General features: G+C 41.9%; 2 protein-coding genes across 3 annotated transcripts in view; one reads left to right on the plus strand and one right to left on the minus strand.

The window, feature by feature from the left end:
• Positions 1-5,006, minus strand: part of SLC43A1 (solute carrier family 43 member 1) — a 44,507-nt gene extending 39,501 nt beyond the window's left edge. Inside the window, exon 1 of one of the 2 annotated variants that reach the window (XM_039341191.1) lies at positions 4,805-5,006. The gene's annotated coding sequence lies outside the window, so the exon portion shown is untranslated. Of the gene's footprint in view, positions 1-4,048; positions 4,241-4,804 lie in introns of those variants that run through there. The other variant, XM_039341192.1, reaches the window with a different exon arrangement.
• SMTNL1 (smoothelin like 1) overlaps positions 4,939-16,208 on the plus strand; it is a 56,562-nt gene continuing 45,292 nt past the window's right edge. Inside the window, exon 1 of the mRNA XM_039341194.1 lies at positions 4,939-5,053. The gene's annotated coding sequence lies outside the window, so the exon portion shown is untranslated. The remainder of the gene's footprint in view (positions 5,054-16,208) is intronic.

The following is a 16,208-nucleotide window of genomic DNA, read 5'->3' on the forward strand; positions in this document are numbered from 1 at the left end:
CAGGTCCTCTCTCCTACGAGGTTGCCCTGGACAACGGTCGTGTCCTGCGTCGGCACATCGACCAACTCCGCTCTAGGCGGGACTTTTCTGCTGAAACTCCTGGGTCTTTTCCAGGGGGGGAGGGGGACCCTTTGGAGCAAAGGGAAGGGCAAGAGTTACTGCCCATCTCCACTGAGGGAGCCACAGACGGCCCGTCCCAAGATTCTGCAATTGCTCCGAAAAGGAAGTCATGGAGCTTACCCACACAACAGGCATCCACGCCTACTCCAGCCAGGGAGTCACCCCGGGGGCATACTCACTTCCACACACATCACACAGCACTCCAGCAACGGAGGATACCCGGGGGCATCCCAACAAATCATTCCCCGCAAGAGAGCTGGCACACAATCCCAAGGTTGGCCTGACCTTACCCCAAATCCTACAGGGGGTCAAACATACACAGAGCTAGTCGAGGAACCAAGTCCCGACTACAACACCCCTAGCACAAATCAGGGGACACCTGAGTTTTGGGAGAGTACAGAAACCCACATGAGCCCAAACACAGAATGGGGTTCAGGGAATGGGACAGCCTCCTGACAGGTCTTGGACTGACCTAGGAGGTCCTACAGAGACGCCCAGCAGCGGCTATCACTTCAAGGGGCCTGAGGGTCTACAGCTAGGCAGGTCAACCAGGTCACAAAGCAACAGAAGCCCTGGCCTGACGAGCCCGGTGGGCAAGCAAGCAGGCCAGGCATCGGGGCACAGTCCTTGGAAGACACCAGGGCACAATAGAGAGAATAGGCTCACGCCTCCCTCCAGTCAGGGGACTTATGCCAGTAACCCACAGCTAAGAAGGTCACAGAGAGCAAAGAAATCTCCCAAGTACCTAGAAGACTACATAACATTGCTGGCAAGGCAAAGGCCAGTAAACAGTGGGAGCACTGGGGAGCAAAATGTGCTGTATAAATGCTGTATGTTGGGTAGTTTTAGCCCGGGGGAAAGTCCCGAGCCTTTGCAAACGGCTCGGGCGTTTGCAGGCAGTCCCGGGCAGGTGCAAGCTGCCCGGGACCAGACAGGCTGTCGCCAGCGCCGTGCGCATGCGCGGGTGCTGGCGCGGGAAAAGTAACCCATTTACCCGGGAGTTGCCTATATAAGGGGCTGCGAGGCGTTTGGGCTGAGCTGAAGCCATCTTCCTGTAAGCTGAACGCTGAATAAAGGAAACTGAGAACTCCAGCTGCTTCTCGTGTCTGTTTTCCCGCCAAGGACGCAACATGTCTGTGTATGTGTGTGATCACTGTTAACTATAAAATCAGGTCATAGGTAGTTTTGGAGAGGTCCAACGTAACTTTGAATGGTTGCAGTCAAGGACTACCTGTACTGTACTTTCCAGAAATCCAGAATGTTAAAACTGATAAAACTTCCTGAAAACTACTCTATAAAAGTTAAAGTCCAACACATTTAGAGGCCAGTGGATGGAAAGGTTATGCTATCCTAACAGACCTCTTTCATAATACTCAGCTGATCATCTGATGTTTAGCAATACTATATTTGCAACTGTGCATGCTACTCTTTAATGAAACCACTGTAGAGAATTAATCTAGTCTCATTTTTTTTCAGTTGCTATCAATTATCAGTTATCTAAATGGAAAACTTGTTTGATCGACTTCTTTCAAGAAAAACAAGGATCTAGAGCTTCTGATAATACTGTGCATATTCCATACAGACGAAGTACATGACAGATCCTTATAAATTATTCGATTTTAATATGGCTCCCTGAACTTTCAATAATCTGAATTCATCCTGAATAAAGTAAATGAACTACTGCTGCATTTTTTTAACAGAGCATGAGATCAGATGGAAAAATTCTTAGACTGAAGCAGGCAAGTGCATGCTTATGCTTTTATTTCCTTACTGCACAGGGCTTCTGATTGTATCTTGTTCATGACAGAAGGGTATATATTACAAAAATAATACATGCTCTGCCCTGCATTTCATTTAGTAACAGCGAAATGTTCTGTGAAATTCAGTAAGTTACAGTAATAGACTGGAAACCAGATGCCTGATTGTTTTAAGGATGGAAAGCAAGATTCTGTCCCACATGGAGTAAAGAAAAGAAAACTTTGGAAATACCTAGTCTAAGGCTGTTAAGATGTTGGGTTCTATACAACTCCAATGTGTGTGCCTTGCCAAGTAGTTAAAAATCTATTCCTCTTTTAAGTTAGTTAAGTACAACAAAAGAAAAGGAGAAAGAAGACAGATTCTTTCCCTCGTTTTCTTTTCTCTTTGTTGAAAGAATCAACGTATCAAAATCAAGATCCCTACCCGATGTTAATTTTATGCAAACAGCAGTTTCTGTGAATCAAAACTAAATAGGAGACTGCAAAGGAAAGTTGACTTAGGGAGATCCCATAGGCATCCTTATAAAGAAGGAAATGAAGAGTGGGTATCATCCAATGATGGTTCAATTATATTAAAATTAACAAAGATGCAATCAAGGATTCCACTTCTAAGTAAGTAGTGGGCCTTCCTCCTATTTTCCATAGCAGGATAACAGCATGCAGGTGCCTGAGCAAACTATGAACCAGTAAACACAATTGTTTTCCATGATCCTAGCAAAACTTGTAAGAGTGAATCTAGTTTTTCCACAATTGCTCGAAATGCAATGTGAGAGCAAGAGAAACAATATATTAGCAGTGAGAGAACATTATACATTTTTTTAAAATTATAAATATGATTGAAAAATCTCTGGAGAACCACCACTTTGCTTTTTAATAGAGGAAGATTCCAATTGGGCGCTGTCATCTCAGCAGTGGTGCTAGATAACGAGATTTCACCTGTACGTCACAGGGAATTAACTTAGCTAACCAGAGAGAATTTAATAGGCAGAGGAAGGCACTGATCAGAGTCATGCTACAGAACTGCAGTGTCAAGCATTATTCAGGCAGCAATCCAATACATACTTATTTAGAAGCATGGCTCAGAGGAACTTACTTCTGAGCAGGCCTAAGTAGAATATCAATGCAAATTATTATTATTTGAGGGGTGCAATTTAAGTTGCCTCCTCACACCACTTTATTCTTGGCAGTCCATGAAAAAACACCAGTTGTTATGATAAATGGGTTGGGGTCATTGACTGCCTTAGTGTGACTTCAAATTTGGCAGATGAACAATGTAACTATTATAAAATAGTGAGTCTTGTTTGTACTGTTTTGCTTCTGTAACAAAAGTCTGCAGTTGTTGCTGGGAGCAGCACTGAGATGATAAGATAAAATAAGACAAAATGAGATAAGATGAGGGTAACATCTAGAGAAGCAGAGGGGAAGGAGTGGGAAACTGAGCAATTTGATGGTAAAGAGATAACCATGGACTCCCTTTATTATAAAATAGCCAAGACTGTACATAGACAAAGGATCCTTTGGAGATATGGATCAAAATGTTTAGGGATGCACTGATAAGGTAGTCCCTGACAGAAATCAAGACAGGGAGTTCAAAAGGACTTAAGTACCAATCCCAGTTAATGGAAAGTTCAGGCACACTTAACAACTGAGTCTACAGACTTTTAAGGAGAAGGAACTTGCTTGTGACCACTCCAAGCAAGGTTTGTACTGTTAAGATTGCTGGTGTTATCTGCCTGTCACTGACATCAACAATGACACCCTCAGATACCAGTAATACCAAAGATGCCTCATAAAACAGTACATTTGGCTTAGATTTGTGATTTGTATTCAGTGAAACTTAAATGTGTGGCAAATTTAAAATCAAGTCTCAGGAACCTCCTCCTTGCATGTGAATCTACGAAATGGTCACACATACAGCTGTGATTTTACTCAGCTACTGACAGTGGAAGCAAAACACCCCAAATCCCTCACCCTTGCATGTTTAATTCAGTTTAATCTCAATACAGATAAGCTTTTGATCTGAAAATATCAGGCAATATTAATAGAGAGAAGGAACAAAACATGCTCCAGGAAATTAACATCTGTTTGAATTTAAGCTATGAAAATCCAGAAGTTGTAAACAAATAGTTAGGAGAGTAAAGGTGCTCTTTAGATATCTACAAGTCCCTTACCAATTATGCAGATCCAATATTAGCCCAAATTCTTTCTGCCAACTGCTCAGAGATCTTTAAAAGCTGGAGGGGAAGCACAGCTCAAGAAAAGTTTGAGGCCTGAGACCCTCTTGGCTCCCTCTGAATGCCAAGCCATACAAGAGATTTTTGCTCCCACAGTATGCACTCCAGCCTAAGCGGGTTTACTCCAGCCTAAGCAATCCTGTAAGTTGCTTCCCACCCCTTTCCTGTGATCCTGTTTTAGTATCCTTAGGGACATCCCAAAATCTGCGGGGGGGGCGGGGGAGGCAGTTCTTCACATCCTCCAATGCGTTATAATCGCCACGCCGGAATCTTTCGTTTCAACTCGTCCCCTCCCTTCCCCACTCGGGAGATTTGCAACCTCCCCCCCCCCCCAAAAAAAAACCCCCTCATCCCCTTCTTCTCCCCGCTTTTTTTGTCTTGCTCGAGTTGGGAAATGAGAGACTACCTCATTTCCCAACTCGAGCAAATCCAAAACGCCGGGAGAGGGCGCGTCAAAATATGGCTGGCAGGGCTCGCTCTCGGCCGCCTAAGTGGCAGCCCGAACTGGAGGGAGCCGCGGCCGCTGCCACGTGGAAGCCAGAACCCTGCCTAGTAAGGGAGTGAAGCCATACAAAGAGGGCTTTTCGGGCAACCCCCGATCGCCTACATCCCTCGGCCCCCGCTGCCCCTATATAAGCCTTCCTTCCTTCCAGCCCCGCTTTGCCAAACTGCCCCCCAAGTTAACCAACTCACTTTCGGCTCCAGCTGAAAGTGGCGGGCTGAAATGAAGGCGCGCCTTTTCCCCCTCAAGGCGTTGTTGCCAACCGGCTGCCCCGGGCTCGGGCGGCCGGAACCTCCCCTGCGAGCCGCGGAGAAGGAGGCGGCTCAACCGATTCCGGAGCCCGCTGGCGGCGCCACCTCTGCGCTCCGGCTCGCCTGCCAGCTGCAGGGTCCGCTCAACCTGGAGAAAGAGAAGCGCGTGTTCCGCGCGGTGTGTCCCGGGTAGGAAGTGTTTCTTGCTGCTGTGAAAACGGGAGGGGGGGGGCGAGAGGACTCGAGAGGCTCGTCCGCCTGTGACTTTATAAGGTCATCGGTGCGGGTTTGGGGATCCCTCCGAAAAGAACGTGGGACTTGGGGCGAGATCGCGAGGGGGGGGAGTGAAAAAGTACACGCGCAGCAATGCAGAGAGGTGGTCTTCTCTTAAAAGGTTGCCGGTTCGTTCGCCCAGGCATTTCGGCTCCGCTGGACTCCAGTTTCGATCGCTTTCGTCCCGGCCTGGCTCAGTAACCAATAGGGAAACTTCGTTTGGGGGTGGGGGAGGTGAGGGAGAGCCTTCAGTTCACAGGTGGATCCTTTGCAGCAACAATGTCTAAAGTTGTCGCGGGCTCCCTCACCATAAACGACGGAACCAGAGAAAGGAGAGAAACAGGCTTGTTTCTCTACCCCGTTATAAGCAAATACAAGCACAAGGGGCGTAACGATATAAACGTTGCTATTATAACACAAGTGCAGAAATGTATGTCCCATGGTGCCGTGATGCTTACAGAGCCGTGCAAAACATGTTTGGGGGGGGGGGGTAGTCTAAGAAACAGAGAAAATAGAAGAAAACACGAAGAATTGTGATATTGCCTTAAAGCCCATCTTCTATCAATTGATTCAGCTGAGCTAATCCATGACAATAGGTTTCAAAGTGTCTGGGCTGCTTGGGCTTGCTCCAGGATTTAAAAAAAAAATAATTATGTTTCTCCTTTTCTTCATGCCTTCAGCACTACTACAATGGAGTGCAGAATGAGCTGACATTAATTCAAAAAATATTTTTCACGCTATTTACCATAGGGTAGTGTGATCAGGATCTCTGCAAGCAGGTATGCAAGTTGTGCATGCACAAAAGTACCATAATATGGGACACCAGAATGAGTTTTAAAAATCAGTTCTCCATTCTGAACACCAATTGTGTGCTCAGAAACATCAGATTTCACTTCTTCCAAAAGGAGTGCTATCTGAAGCTATCAGTGCAGCTAACTCTTCAGGTATGCATATTGCTGCGGTTCCAGATAGTTCATTGTAATAAACACAAGCTGTGCAGAATCATCATCTACAAAGCAAACAAAACAACACTTCCCATTGGTTTTCTGAATTAAAGCTTATTCCAAACTTCATGTCTAATCATAATCACTGGCCTGTTGTCTCAAGTTAAAAGAGTAGCAAATGCAGGTAACCTTCCTCACTTAACAAACACACTTGGGACTGACAACTCCTTCATCAAGGGAAGGAATTACTAAATGAAACATTATGTGGCTACACTGGACTTACAGCATCAGTTCCATCATGGCCATTAAGCAAGTCACCTGTGATTGTTAAGTGAGACATCAGATGACTGTGACTTGTGACTTATTGCTGATTTCTCCACCGACTGCTTGTCAGAAGCTGGCGGCAAATGGCAGTCGTGCTTGTGGGACACTGACGGTCATAAGTTCAAGGATGAGTCATAATAGTTACTTTTTCAGCACCATCTTAACTTCAAACAGCCATTAAATAGGGCAGTTGTTAACCAAAGACTACCTATAAAATTCTTAAGGGGAGGGGGCAACAAAACAATATTTTGCCAAAAGTGTCTTACAAATCAGTGGCAGTCCATAATTTTTAAAAATGAAATGGTTTGCAAAATAAAACACTAGCTCACATATAGATAGATTTTTCTTGTTTTTCTAGCTCCCCTTCTTCTAGAGTCTAGTTAAAAATTACTTTCCGAGAAAAGAGGATAAGAATGACATATGTCCTGTGACAAAGAATTCTAAGAATATTGTTTGATGTTCTAAGCCGTATATATCCACAGCTCCTACTGTGAGCTCTTGCTGTGAAATTACTGTCCTCTCATCAAGAGTATTTGCTTAGATTTTCCCCATTCTTATGTCTCTTTGGTTTGTGTTCCTCCATCACTTGTTGTGACATACCAATTCTTGTATCATTTCAAGGACCTTGTAGTTTTGATCCAATGGACTGAAAGACTTTGAAAAAGATAAAAGAGACACTGAGAAAGACAAAGAGACACCGGAATTCTGGTTTAAAAAAAAAATACTTTAAATTTCCTATTCACATTCTTATGCCCTCGGGTGCATCACAAAACACACTCTCTAAACTGGTTATCTCTTGAACTTGCCAGACTAGCTAAGGCAGCTGAGCTCACGTCTATCATGTAGCAAGAACAGGTAAAGGAACAGAAGTCAGGATAGAGGGGGTGGGATAAATAACTACAGTGTGTCAAAGAACATCCAATGTTAGCAGTTATTCATGTGAGGGAAACTACTTGTTGCAACTATGTTAAATTGTTGTAGGGTAGTTTTAGTAGCACTGTAAAGTTAGGGAAATCATATAGGCCAATGCAAGTTAACAGCATGGTACAGTCTAAATGATATGTTATTTGGAAGCTAAAAGCATTTATGATTGTATGTGTGCCTGCACAGATGGAGGAAGTGTTTAGTGACCATAAGACAAGTATAGATATTATGGCTCTTCAGTTGAAGAGACTGCTAAAATATGATGTGTTTTAAGGCAGAAGGATAATTCACCAATTGCTTAGCAATATCCCTCAACTACAAATATTATTTCAGAGCTTTATATTTTTATGCCTATTTAGGGCTCATGCAATGAGCTCAGTTGGAAACTGAACCAAGAAGCCTGCTTAGTGTTGTTTATTCAGTTCAACAAAACTTCATTTTTTGAAAGTCTTCTACTCGAGCCACTCTGTGCATCTGATGAAGTGACTGTAGCTCACGAAAGCTCGTGCCTTTTAATAAAATTGATTAGTTGGAAAAGGTGCTACCAGACTCCTCCCAATTTTTTGAGGAAACAGAATACAGGTGAGACTATGAATACTTGATAGGCTACATGTAACCTGTCTCCTATGTTATGTGGATGTGCATAACTGACCTCTCTCTTCCTCCCTTTCCTTCCCTCTCCCCTGCTTACCTTACTGCAATTTGAATACTTTATGCATCTGCTGAAGTGAGCTGCAGCTCAAAAAAGCTTAATGCCTTAAAATAAAATTGGTTAGTCGTAAAAGTAGACTAACTAGACTGCCACTAGACTAAAATATTGGTGAAGGCTTTCATGGACAGTGTTTCTTGGACAATAGTGCCCAACTGCTTATAGATTCTGACTTTTTGCTGCAAGATGAACTGTGTCAAGTAATCTTCAATCCTAAAAGAATATTTGTATCCCACATGAAGCTGCTCTCACCAAGATAGTGACTATGTCTGCCCAGTGCTCTATTTTGATGTGATATTGAACATAGTTGGGTCCTATAGAAGATCTTTTCCAAATAAAATAGATATGTGATTATTTATACAAAAGTTTTCAACTATTTATTATTTGTTTAAACACAGTTTTCGAACAGTTGTAGCAGATGGGCAGCATATTAAGATCTTTTGGAAGACTGGTGCTTAGTATTAGAAATATAATCCTAGAGTAACATGTAGAATCAGTATCCCAGTGGTGCAGAAATATCATTTTGAAATGCAAAATCCCCAGATTTATATTCATGTGCCTATGTACTAATAGCCAGAGCAGCAGCAGAAGACAGAACTAGACATAAATGCATCGTGTCCTTCTTTCCCCCAAAGTAATTGTTTCTCACTAACCCGTTTGCTTAATGCTGTTATAGTGAAAACCTCTGAGAGCTGTTTAGATAATTAGGTCCAGCTGTTTGGCTCATTCTATGACATGTTATCTCTACCATGGTATCCTCAAAGTGTTGTCCAGCAGACTGGTTCCAGGTGGTAACACTTAGCATTTGGTTAGCATTTTACTTGGTGGATATAGAAGTGAAATTCTTGCCATCTGCTCTGATAAATTGTTCTGTTCTTTGAGAAGGTTTATTGTATCTAATCAGAATTTAACACTGTAATTGAAGACTTTCTAGATTGATATCAAAAGCATTTCCTAGTCATATATGGCAGGGGTCCCCAACCCCTGGTCCATGGATCAGTACCGGGCCACGGCATGACAGCAACAGGGCCGCACAAACAAGCAAAACCCCATCCGTGAGATACAGGCAACACACAAAACCATGCACTCTCTGGGCCATGGAAAAACCTCTCTCCATGGAACTGGTCCCTGGTGCTCAAAAGGTTGGGGACTTCTGATATATGGGATCATTGGTTTCAATCGGCAAGGTCTGAAAAAGAAGAGAAATGCTTGAGTCGATCTGTTCCGCTACATGCAGTCTTAATCATTTGGCTTACAAAAGCTAGCAGAAGAATTTGGCTGGCTGGTTTGAAAAGATGGGGGGTTATCTAAGCAGGGGCGGGGGAAGGGGGTGTTATGAAAAGTGATAGTACAGTCTCTTCAGAGAAGGACTTCCTTGAACTCAGGTATAAAGGCAATCAACCAGTTGCTTTCCGGACAAAATGCTGAGATAACGACAGGCAATCAGCTTCAAACATCTTGGAGAAATTATCTATGGATGATGTTCTGGAGGTAAGGTAAGGATTCTAGGCTGAAGTAATCTTGCTAGTCCTGACTAGGAAGGGAAGTAAGGTAACTGCCATCTTGCTAGCACACTTGTGTCTCTCACCAGTTTTTATTGATTCTAGATCTTTTTTTGCACCAGCTACGCATGGTAAAAGTGGGTGGCTATGAGATGGTGTGAATGCTGATTCCAAAAATTGGAGATGTTCTATATAAACACGCACCTATTAGGTAGTCTAATCTCTATATGAAGCTGCTAGGTGAGATCACTAGAGTGGTACAGTATTGTAAAACGCATTTCTCCATGTCACCAGAATCAAGTGCAGCTGTTGGATCACTGTTGAAGTCTATAAGAATTTGATGGGGAAAATCACACACTAGGTGGTAGAGCTGTGAACTAATCACAGTGCAGGAATTCATATATTTTAGAGTACAGCCATGTACTTCATCTGGGGTTACTTTTGAAAACATTCAAATTGAAGCTAATTCAAAATATAGCAGTGGCTTGGTACCAGAATCATGGCTGGTTTTAAAGGAATTGCTTGGTTTCTTCCATTATGCTTCCAGTCAGAGTTAATGCTAATACTATTCTTACATCTAAATCTTTTGGGACTCTTATGTTTGAGGGAATGCCTTTCCCCACATCTTCACTTGCCTGAGTATTAAGATTTGCCAAGGAGCTGCTTCTTCTATTAGGGGTACAATACCGTATAATGTGGAAATGTATTCATTTGTTTAAAATGTATATAGCCAGCCATCTTATACCTTATACCTCCCAGAAGTGCAGAATATAGCCACCCGAAAGGCTAACAGCCCAGAAGACAGATTGCTTTTGTTTTTCGTGTTGTTTTTCACTCAAGTTCAAGGTTTTTATTTGTGCTCTGTTTTTTAAGTAGATGGTTATTTGTTTCATTGCTTATTTGTTTTAGTGGCTGCTTTTATTGCCTTATGATTATCCGAGATAAGGAGATGTTGGCATATATATTCCATTAGTGTTCCAATACATTATAAAAACATTTTTGATTAAAGATAATGCTGGTACATCCAGAAAGCTTCACGATGTAGGATATAGCTAGCAAGTGCAGTATATGTATTACTCAGGTGTTTCTGAACAGCTGGGTTTGCACCACAAATTTAGTTATCATTAGCTTAACTATAATTTAGTCCATCTACACACATTTCTGCAATTATGAACACACTGGGCTTACAAACAACACTATAAACTAGGTTCAGACAACATGCCAAGTTGAAATGTGTTTGGCTAGTTTGTGCTTCAGTTATTGGTTAACAAATGGCTTGTCTTATCTAGGCATTTATTTGTTTTTTCTATCACTTAAATTTGTAACTTGGGAACTTGTGGCTGCTGAACTACAATAACTATCATTTCTGACCATTGATCAAGCTACTTGGAGCAGATGAAAATTAACATTGAACCAATGGGAATGCTTTTGGAGAAGGCACTCTTCTCTCTCAACCCATCCTACCTTCACAGGTTTGGGAAAAATAGAAGCTAGCACTTTGCCTACTGCCTTTCTTAAATGAAAGGCAAAATATAAATCTAATAAATAAACAATTTCCCATCTCTCCTTTAAAAGTGTTATTTTAAGTGGTCAATCCAGTCCTGCAGTTGTAACAGTGATCTTCTGTTTTAATGTTGTTTTTGTGTAATTTGATTTGTCTAATTGTTAGATCTGGGATTCTTAATCTTTTGCCATCATACCTCCCTTTAGTGTAATCTTAATGTGACCATCTCCCCTAAAAATCCAAACACCCAAATGAATATAAATGAACAATAAAAACAATACAATTAAACTTTAATTTCAATAAAGACATTAAAAAAATCTTCACACTTCCTCTGGCCTCTATCTGCACTTTCCTCCCGAAGGCAGGCACACCTCACAATTTGGGAAATCCAGAGATAGATTATTGTATTTGCCCCCTTCCCTTATCCATGTTGCTTTGAGATTTATGAATAGCATACAATGAAGCACAATATTTGGGGAACAGTCCACCCAATATGCCTAGTTTACCAATTATCTAGGTTTGTTGTTGTTAATTGCGAAGTCGTGTCCAACCCATCGCGACCCCATGGACAACATTCCTCCAGGTTTTCCTGTCCTCTACCATCTTCTGGAGTCCATTTAAGTTCACACCTACTGCTTCAGTGACTCCATCCAGCCATCTCATTCTCTGTCGTCCTCTTCTTCTATTGCCCTCAATCTTTCCCAGCATTAGGCCCTTCTCCAGTGAGTCCTTCCTTCTCATTAGGTGGCCAAAGTATTTGAGTTTCAACTTCAGGATCTGGCCTTCTAAGGAGCAGTCGGGGTTGATCTCTTCTAGGACTGACCGGTTTGAACTCCTTACAGTCCAAGGGACTCGCAGGAGTCTTCTCCAGCACCATAGTTCGAAGGCCTCAATTCTTTGGCGCTCAGCCTTTCTTATGGTCCAACTTTCACCAGCCATACATTGCAACTGGGAAAACCATGGCCTGGACTATACGCACTTTTGTTGGCAGGGTGATGTCTCTGCTTTTTAGTATGCTATCTAGGTTACTACACCTTTAAAACATTTTTAAACCTGGCACATATCCACCTTACAGGCAGCTACATCTCATTTACATTTCTCCTTTTTATTCACAACAATGTATGTGAGATTGTGTCAGAAGCAACATATACATAGTCTTTAGCAGAGTGCAAAAAATATAACCCATTGCAGGTAATTTCAGTGTATCAGGTATATAAGATCCTGCCTGAAATTCTCTCCACCTAATCTTGTTCTTGAAATTCCTAAATGGGCAGCATGAAAAATTTCATAGGAGAAAATACTGTGCTATATAAGGAAGATCTGATTGCTGAACATAAGCAAGTAATTATGAAATAATTCTCTCTCACTGAATTGAATAGGGGCAGCAACTCGGCTATCTGATTATTTAAAAGACAGGGTTGGAGATTTAGAAGTGGTTAACAAGTGAAGTAATGTGAACCAGAAACTGCATGCCCCTCAATACAGAAAAAGCATTTTGATGGTTAAGGTCAAGGGATGGACAAAGAATGGCGATGCCATAATAGGTGAAAAAAATCAAGAGATGTGGCTCTAAGCTTAATTGATCTGTAAATGAAGAGAAGGACGAGGGGTGGGACATGATAGCAATGTTCCAATATCTCAGGGGCTGCCACAAAGAAGAGGGAGTCAAGCTATTCTCCAAGGCACCTGAAGGCAGGATAAGAAGCAATGGGTGGAAACTAATCAAGGACAGAAGCAATGTAGAACTAAGGAGAAACTTCCTGACAGTTAGAACAATTAACCAGTGGAACAACCTGCCTCCAGAAGTGGTGAATTCTCCAACACTGGAAGTTTTTAAGAAGAGACTGGACAGCCATTTATCTAAAATCATATAGGGTTTCCTGCCTGAGCGGGGGGTTTGGACTAGATGACCTCCAAGGTCCCTTCCAACTTTATTATTATTATTATGGATCATCGCAGTCAGCCAGATGTTCAGACTGATTTGGCATTTTGTCTACCTATCGAGTCCTTACCCAGGACCTGGGATAGGCAGATGTGGATGTTTGATGGTATTACAGATATCGTCGCAGGATGGAAGCAGTTCCTAGTAAGGCCGCCTTTTGCAATTGACTAATAGCGAATTTGTCAATGCCAATGGTGTTCAAGTGGTGCTCCAGTTGTTTTGGGATTGCACCCAAGGAGCCTATTACTATTGGTACTACCCTTGCTTGCTTTTGCCACAGTCTTTCTATTTCTATTTGTAGGTCTTTGTATTTTGTTATCTTCTCCAGTTCTTTCTCGTCTATTCTGCTGTCTCCAGGCACTGCCACGTCCACTATCCAGACTTTTTTGTCTTTCTTATCGACAATTGTTTATTATTATTATTATTATTATTATTATTATTATTATTATTAACATTGCATAGACTGCTTGAGCCATAAGTTCAGCTTTACCCTTGGCAGAAGAAACATGGATTTGCTTTCCATTTAGAAACCGTGGCAGAAGAGACTAGTTTCTATTAAAGCCCCTAATAAGGGAAATGCAGGTTTGTACTGCTAACATGACCATGGCAAGCATAAAGCTAATGCTGACAAGGTTTGGGGATCAACACTAACACAGATTTAAACTGAACGGGACATGCTGAGCCACCCTGTCCCTATGTGAGGCTTATACCCTTAGGATTAATAGGCCACCATAAGAAATGGACCTGGAGGGGGGAAAAATGTAAATAAGGAAACCATGAAACAGGAGGCAAAGCCAAATTGGGAAAATACAAAGCAATTACATATATGAGAGACTGGGGGGGAAAAGTCTCCTGATGACACCCCAGCCTGCTGAAGAAAAACATTAGATTCTTGTGCAAATTCCCTAAAAGGAATCTCTATAATCTGAAAGTCATCTTGCCTCTACTGCAGGAAAGGACATTTCCCCTCTTGTATCTAACAACAGCACACATATGCCCTGGCATCATCCTTTTTTCTGCTGTGTCCTCTTGATGTCACCTTCACCTTGTTCCCAGCCCACAAGATGACGACGATCTTAAGCTTTCCTGCGCCATACTAAAGTGCTGCTTTCCCCTTAAGTCAACAGTGTTCAGTAACAACTATGATATATAGTTTGCTTTTGTTACCCATTAGTTTGGAAGGAAGTCAGGTGACTGCTGGGCCTTGAAAACTGAGACAGTAGAGCAAGGATAGGAATTGGCAATGAGGATGGCAAATTTCGTGCCAGAGTCTTCTGCTAGTTCATGGATTGAAAGCATTTCGGGCCAGCAGTGGGTAAAAATCTTGAGACGCAGATGAGAATTTAGTTTGTTCTATAACATAGGACCAGTTTGTACATAGCCAGTATGAAGCCAGGGCCTGCATGATCTGGGCAAAATATACAATATGCATTTTACTCTATATTTTATATTTGTAAAGTAGCTATAAAATAAGTTTATGGAAGATACATAGATATATGGAACAGTACTGGCTCTATTGGCAAACATCTGCATGAACATCTGTTTTTGACTCCTAATAGTTTTAACAGTTGGAGTACAACTTACAAATGCAGCCGAGTCCAAAATTTACGTTGCTAAGCAAGACAAGTGAATTTTGCCCCATTTTATGACCTTGCCATAGCTAAGTGAATCACTGCTGTTATTAAGTTAGTAACACGATTGTTAAGTGAACCTGGCTTCCCCACTGTTTGTAAGGAGGTCGTCAAAGGGGGTCACATGACTCCGGGAAATTGCAACCATCATAAACACATTCCAGCTGCCAAGCTTCTGAATTCTGATCACATGACCAAGTGGGACGCTGCAAGTCATAAATGTGAACTACGGTCATAAGTCACTTTTTTCAGTGCTGTTGTAACTTCAAACAGTCACTAAACAAATGATTGCAAGTCGAGGTGGCGCAGCAGTTAGGGTGCAATACTGCAGGCCACTTTAGCTGTGTTCAGCAGGTCAGCGGTTCAAATCTCACCGGCTCAAGGTTGACTCAGCCTTCCATCCTTCCGGGGTAGGTAAAATGAGGACCCAGATTGTTGGGGGCAATGTAAATATATATATATATATATATATATATATATATATATATATATATACACACACACACACACACATACATTGCTTACTGGTGTACACCGCTTAGAGAGTGCTTGCACTTAAAGCGGTATATAAGTCTCATAAATAAATAAATAAATAAAATAAATATCTGTAGTACTTACTTTCCTCTCAGAGAAATTAAATTGAAGAATAGAAGTGAACTGTTGGGAATCAAATTCCGGGTCTTATTTGAAACATGTTATCAGTCCCATTTTTCTTTCCTTCTCCCACTTTGGCCCAATCATGAAATCCTGTGAATGTCTTGCAATTTTGCTGTTGCTGCTGTTTATTAAACTCTGGTTGCTCTCCCCAGCCCCCGCAGGGTGCATGCAGGGATCCATGAAAGCAACTGCAGCATAGCCTCCTACCCTGGGTAGAAATAAAACCACAAGCAAGGGTTGCCAAATAACTTCCAGCATGTGGTTTTAAATAACTTCTAATTGCTTTAAGCAGCTCTAATTGAATAAATCACCCTCTGGCTAAGTACTGCTATTTAATTAGAAAAGGTAGAGCGCGTCTAAAAGAAATCTAAAGGGCCCAATTATGAACCAGACTCATTAAAAAATTAGCCATACCTTAAAATTTATTTGTTTGTTTGATAAAGTAGTGCTCACAAGACTTTGCTGACCACCGACCCCTGCTGGTCATAAGATATAGCAGTGTGCTTAGTTAGATATCTAAGGTTTGGGGCTTAGAGATCTACTTGGTGTTTTCTTAAAAAAAAATAAAAATAGCTGTGAGCGCTGACACAGAATGGCAATAGTGAGGCTAAAGGAGAAATAATAATTTGCGCCAAATAGAGGGGTAGCGAACACTAAAACCATGGCTTTCTGCTTCCGTAGAACCTCCATTTCGTAGAGTGCAAGAAAAAAAGCAAATGGTTCTTCTGCTTCCACCAGCCAACTCATTTCTTCTACTGCCTATCAATGCTAACCAGCTCAACTCACTCCTTAAAAAGTACCAATCACCAAGGTTTGTTTCACACTTGTGTGTGTGTGTGTGTGTGTGTACATGTGCAGATGAGATGTAAACCTACACTTTACTGCCATATTTTTTTCCTTGCACTTCCCCGTGGTCTCCTTTACCCAGACCTCT

The sequence above is a fragment of the Crotalus tigris genome, unplaced genomic scaffold (genome assembly GCF_016545835.1).
Source record: "Crotalus tigris isolate CLP2741 ecotype Arizona unplaced genomic scaffold, ASM1654583v1 scf7180000017764.6130737, whole genome shotgun sequence".
Classification (NCBI taxonomy): domain Eukaryota; kingdom Metazoa; phylum Chordata; class Lepidosauria; order Squamata; family Viperidae; genus Crotalus; species Crotalus tigris.